The 6443-nt window shown below is 48.5% G+C and overlaps 1 long non-coding RNA gene and 1 other non-coding gene across 2 annotated transcripts; one reads left to right on the plus strand and one right to left on the minus strand.

The window, feature by feature from the left end:
* Positions 1–278: 278 nt before the first annotated feature.
* Trnav-cac (transfer RNA valine (anticodon CAC)) lies at positions 279–351 on the minus strand. Its single transcript has one exon. It is a non-coding gene; the product is annotated as a tRNA-Val (tRNA).
* A 2959-nt stretch (positions 352–3310) lies between these two features.
* Positions 3311–5706, plus strand: LOC126983721 (uncharacterized). Its single transcript, XR_007736178.1, has 3 exons — positions 3311–3947; positions 4722–4876; positions 5496–5706. It is a non-coding gene; the product is annotated as an uncharacterized LOC126983721 (long non-coding RNA).
* Positions 5707–6443: the final 737 nt, after the last annotated feature.

Raw genomic sequence — 6443 nt, forward strand, 5'->3', positions numbered from 1 at the left:
CTCCTCCTCCTCGTCTCACTCTTCCTCCTCCTCCTCCTCGTCTCACTCTTCCTCCTCCTCCTCCTCCTCCTCCTCGTCTCACTCTTCCTCCTCCTCCTCCTCCTCCTCGTCTCACTCTTCCTCCTCCTCCTCATCATCATATCACTGCCTCGCAAAACGTTTCCATTCGTCTTTGCCTTATGCCTCGAGTTCTCAGTCTCGATATAAACGTTCCACGCACTCCCTAACCCACGATTAAACAAATAAAAACAAAAATAAATAGAAATAAAAACGTCACATGTTTTCGCCCGGGATCGAACCGGGGACCTTGCGCGTGTGAGGCGCACGTGATAACCACTACACTACGAAAACGATGAGAGAGAAAGGGTGGTGATGGTGGTTGAGAGAGAGAGAGAGAGAGAGAGAGAGAGAGAGAGAGAGAGGAGATGAGAGTAGTGTATGTGTGTGTTTGTTTGTTCGTGTGTGTGTGTGTGTGTGTGTATGATAAACTTCAACACAAAACGATAGCAGGCCAAACACACCCGTAAGCAAAACCAATTATGTACAAAAACAAACACAAACACCCGTGACAGACGTAAACAGGACATCAACAAATACATACACACATACACAGACAAACAGGAGCAAGAAGAAAACAACCATAAAACAGATGTACAAATTACCACATACGAGGAAAAGGCGTCACCAGGGAGTTGAGCGCCGCGCGGGAGTGAATGAAGGGGGTGGGTGACAGCATGAGAACTTAACTGTTGTCTCTCTGTGGTCCATATATTTAACATCGACGACTATTTCCCAAGGCCACAGAGAAGGCTGACCGGGTTTTCATGGGTGTTTTTATCGTCCAGGGTGCAGAGGTCGTGTAGAACTATCACCGGGATCACAAAACATCCCATGAAAACCGAACAACTTATACGAGAGCATCGAGTTTCCATTACGACTATTTCCCAAGACCACAGAGAAGATTGACCGGGTTTTCATGGGTGTTTTTATCGTCCAGGGTGCAGAGGTCGTGTAGAACTATCACCAGGATCACAAAACATCCCATGAAAACCGAGCAACTTATACGAGAGCATCGGATTTCCATTACGACTATTTCCCAAGGCCACAGAGAAGGCTGACCGGATTTTCATGGGTGTTTTTATCGTCCAGGGTGCAGAGGTCGTGTAGAACTATCACCGGGATCACAAGAGTCCATGAAAACACCAGCAACTTATACGAGAGCATCGGGTTTAAATTACAGGTATTTCCCAAGGCGTAAACAGGATAAACAATAAACTCAATATACAACAAAGGTAATATATCAAAGACCTATACATACATACACACACACACACACACACACACACACACAAACATACATACATACATGCGTTCATACATTCAACCGTACTCTGTTTTTCGTGTTCCAATCTGTCTAGACCTTTTCATTCACTAAATCATTCACTGGCTCATGCATTCACTCATTCATTACCTTACAAAAACTCCCACCCACAAAAAGCCTTAGTACAATAGGTAAAAAAAGTATTATCGTCATTGTGGTTTCTAGTTTCATTATAGAACCTTTTTATTAGACTCATTTTCTGTTGCGGTATTTTTTCTCGTTTTTTTTTTTTTTTTAGTTTCGTTCAGCCGTTCAATTTTCTTCGTATTGTTTTTTTTTTTTTTGTTGTTGTTGTTTTCTTTTGTTTCACTTCCGTTCAGTCAGTTCAGTCAGTTGGTAATGGGACAGGTGGATAGGGGAAGGATTGGTAATGGGACTGGTGGATAGGGGAAGGATTGGTAATGGGACAGGTGGATAGGGGAAGGATTGGTAATGGGACTGGTGGATAAGGGAAGGGTTGGTAATGGGACAGGTGGATAGGGGAAGGATTGGTAATGGGACTGGTGGATAGGGGAAGGGTTGGTAATGGGACTGGTGGAGAAGGGAAGGATTGGTAATGGGACTGGTGGATAGGGGAAGGGTTGGTAATGGGACTGGTGGATAGGGAAAGGGTTGGTAATGGGACTGGTGGATAGGGGAAGGGTTGGTAATGGGACTGGTGGATAGGGGAAGGATTGGTAATGGGACTGGTGGATAGGGGAAGGTTTGGTAATGGGACTGGTGGATAGGGTAAGGTTTGGTAATGGGACTGGTGGATAGGGGAAGGATTGGTAATGGGACTGGTGGATAGGGGAAGGGTTTATAATGGGACTGGTGGATAGGGGAAGGGTTGGTAATGGGACTGGTGGATAGTGGAAGGATTGGTAATGGGACTGGTGGATAGGGGAAGGGTTGGTAATGGGACAGGTGGATAGGGGAAGGATTGGTAATGGGACTGGTGGATAGGGGAAGGGTTGGTAATGGGACTGGTGGATAGAGGAAGGATTGGTAATGGGACTGGTTGATAGGGGAAGGATTGGTAATGGGACTGGTGGATAGGGGAAGGGTTGGTAATGGGACTGGTGGATAGGGGAAGGGTTGGTAATGGGACTGGTGGATAGGGAAGGGTTTATAATGGGACTGGTGGATAGGGGATTGGTAATGGGACTGGTGGATAGGGAAGGGTTGGTAATGGAACTGGTGCATAGGGAGGGTTTATAATGGGACTGGTTGATAGGGAAGGATTGGTAATGGGACTGGTGGATAGGGAAGGTTGGAAATGGGACTGGTGGATAGGGGAAGGATTGGTAATGGGACTGGTGGATAGGGGAAGGGTTGGTAATGGGACAGGTTGATAGGGGAAGGATTGGTAATGGGACTGGTGGATAGGGGAAGGGTTGGTAATGTGACTGGTGAATAGGGGAAGGATTGGTAATTTGACAGGTGGATAGGGGAAGGATTGGTAATGGGACTGGTGGATAGGGGAAGGGTTGGTAATGGGACTGGTGGATAGCGGAAGGGTTGGTAATGGGACTGGTGGATAGGGGAAGGATTGGTAATGGGACTGGTGGATAGGGGAAGGGTTGGTAATGGGACTGGTGGATAGGGGACGGGTTGGTAATGGGACTGGTGGATAGCGGAAGGATTGGTAATGGGACTGGTGGATAGGGGAAAGGTTGGTAATGGGACTGGTGGAAAGGGGAAGGATTGGTAATGGGACTGGTGGATAGGGGAAGGGTTGGTATTGGGATTGGTGGATAGGGGAAGGGTTGGTAAAGGGACTGGTGGATAGGGAAGGATTGGTAATGGAACTGGTGGATAGGGAAGGTTGGTAATGGGACTGATGGATAGGGGAAGGGTTGGTAATGGGACTGGTGGATAAGGGAAGGTTTGGTAATGGGACAGGTGGATAGAGGAAGGGTTGGTAATGGGACTGGTGGATATGGGAAGGATTGGTAATGGGACTGGTGGATAGGGGAAGGGTTTGTAATGGGACTGGTGGATAGGGGAAGGGTTGGTAATGGGACTGGTGGATAGGGGAAGAGTTGGTAATGGGACTGGTGGATAGGGGAAGGGTTGGTAATGGGACTGGTGGATAGGGGAAGGATTGGTAATGGGACTGGTGGATAGGGGAAGGGTTGGTAATGGGACTGGTGGATAGCGGAAGGATTGGTAATGGGACTGGTGGATAGTGGAAGGGTTGGTAATGGGACAGGTGGATAGGGGAAGGATTGGTAATGAGACTGGTGGATAGGGGAAGGATTGGTAATGGGACAGGTGGATAGGGGAAGGATTGGTAATGGGACTGGTGGATAGGGGAAGGGTTGGTAATGGGACAGGTGGATAGGGGAAGGATTGGTAATGGGACTGGTGGATAAGGGAAGGGTTGGTAATGGGACAGGTGGATATGGGAAGGATTGGTAATGGGACTGGTGGATAGGGGAAGGTTTGGTAATGGGACTGGTGGATAGGGGAAGGATTGGTAATGGGACTGGTGGATAGGGGAAGGGTTGGTAATGGGACTGGTGGATAGGGGAAGGGTTGGTAATGGGACTGGTGGATAGGGGAAGGGTTGGTAATGGGACTGGTGGATAGCGGAAGGATTGGTAATGGGACTGGTGGATACGGGAAGTGTTGGTAATGGGACTGGTGGATAGGGTAAGGTTTGGTAATGGGACTGGTGGATAGGGGAAGGATTGGTAATGGGACTGGTGGATAGGGGAAGGGTTTATAATGGGACTGGTGGATAGGGGAAGGGTTGGTAATGGGACTGGTGGATAGGGGAAGGATTGGTAATGGGACTGGTGGATAGGGGAAGGGTTGGTAATGGGACAGGTGGATAGCGGAAGGATTGGTAATGGGACTGGTGGATAGGGGAAGGTTTGGTAATGGGACTGGTGGATAGAGGAAGGATTGGTAATGGGACTGGTTGATAGGGGAAGGATTGGTAATGGGACTGGTGGATAGGGGAAGGGTCGGTAATGGGACTGGTGGATAGGGGAAGGGTTGGTAATGGGACTGGTGGATAGGGGAAGGGTTTATAATGGGACTGGTGGATAGGGGAAGGATTGGTAATGGGACTGGTGGATAGGGGAAGGGTTGGTAATGGAACTGGTGCATAGGGGAGGGTTTATAATGGGACTGGTTGATAGGGGAAGGATTGGTAATGGGACTGGTGGATAGGGGAAGGGTTGGAAATGGGACTGGTGGATAGGGGAAGGATTGGTAATGGGACTGGTGGATAGGGGAAGGGTTGGTAATGGGACAGGTTGATAGGGGAAGGATTGGTAATGGGACTGGTGGATAGGGGAAGGGTTGGTAATGGGACTGGTGGATAGGGGAAGGATTGGTAATTTGACAGGTGGATAGGGGAAGGATTGGTAATGGGACTGGTGGATAGGGGAAGGGTTGGTAATGGGACTGGTGGATAGGGGAAGGGTTGGTAATGGGACTGGTGGATAGGGGAAGGATTGGTAATGGGACTGGTGGATAGGGGAAGGGTTGGTAATGGGACTGGTGGATAGGGGACGGGTTGGTAATGGGACTGGTGGATAGCGGAAGGATTGGTAATGGGACTGGTGGATAGGGGAAGGGTTGGTAATGGGACTGATGGATAGGGGAAGGATTGGTAATGGGACTGGTGGAGTGGGGTCGGGTTGGTATTGGGACTGGTGGATAGGGTAAGGTTTGGTATAGGGACTGGTGGATAGGGAAGGATTGGTAATGGGACTGGTGGATAGGGGAAGGGTTGGTAATGGGACTGGTGGATAGGGGAAGGTTTGGTAATGGGACTGGTGGATAGGGGAAGGTTTGGTAATGGGACAGGTGGATAGGGGAAGGGTTGGTAATGGGACTGGTGGATAGCGGAAGGATTGGTAATGAGACTGGTGGATAGGGGAAGGGTTTGTAATGGGACTGGTGGATAGGGGAAGGGTTGGTAATGGGACTGGTGGATAGGGAAAGTGTTGGTAATGGGACTGGTGGATAGGGGAAGGGTTGGTAATGGGACTGGTGGATAGGGGAAGGATTGGTAATGGGACTGGTGGATAGGGGAAGGGTTGGTAATGGGACTGGTGGATAGCGGAAGGATTGGTAATGGGACTGGTGGATAGTGGAAGGGTTGGTAATGGGACAGGTGGATAGGGGAAGGATTGGTAATGGGACTGGTGGATAGGGGAAGGGTTGGTAATGGGACTGGTGGATAGGGGAAGGATTGGTAATGGGACTGGTGGATAGGGGAAGGGTTGGTAATGGGACAGGTGGATAGGGGAAGGATTGGTAATGGGACAGGTGGATAGGGGAAGGATTGGTAATGGGACAGGTGGATAGGGGAAGGGTTGGTAATGGGACTGGTGGCTGACCGGGTTTTCATGGGTGTTTTTCTCGCTCATGGTGCAAAGGTCGTGTAAAACTATCACCGGGATCACAAAATAATCCGTGAAAACCACAACAACTTATACGAGAGGCTTTTCAAACAGGGAACTGAGACGCTGAGACGTTTAGAATTACGGGCTAGAATCTGTCTCTCTGCCTCCCCCATACGCTGATAATTGGGTCCTTCACTGAGCTGGACCTGCCATCTGGTGGCCCTGCTGGAGTCTCTGCCAGAGCTAAGCCTGCGGCCAGCTGAGGTCCAGCGAGGCTTAATTGACCTTTTCCGGTACCAAACTAGCAAAACATCAGAGTTGTAATGGTCACTATCATGTTTACACCAAAAAATCTGAGTGCTGTACATTATTCATGTCGTTGTAATGAACACTTGGCAATATCTTACAGTAGTGTTGGAAGGGAGTGTTGAAAATTTTGCCACTCAACATTCCTCCGGCTGGCACGCCGCCTGTCCCTCCAATCAGAGCGCGGGAGGTTGTTTACACTTCTGCTAAAAATATCGTACGCTGCCGGCAGCAAGTATTATACTTATTTCATATTTCTAATTTAAATCATAATACATACATCTTTAGCATCTTATAATATTACATTAACTATATGGAACTATAAAGAAACAACATAGAGCATGTGACGACTGTTTATGTGGGAAAAAATATTTTTAAGTTTCCTATTTCTTGCATTTCCGCGTTTCTTA

The sequence above is a fragment of the Eriocheir sinensis genome, chromosome 54 (genome assembly GCF_024679095.1).
Source record: "Eriocheir sinensis breed Jianghai 21 chromosome 54, ASM2467909v1, whole genome shotgun sequence".
Classification (NCBI taxonomy): domain Eukaryota; kingdom Metazoa; phylum Arthropoda; class Malacostraca; order Decapoda; family Varunidae; genus Eriocheir; species Eriocheir sinensis.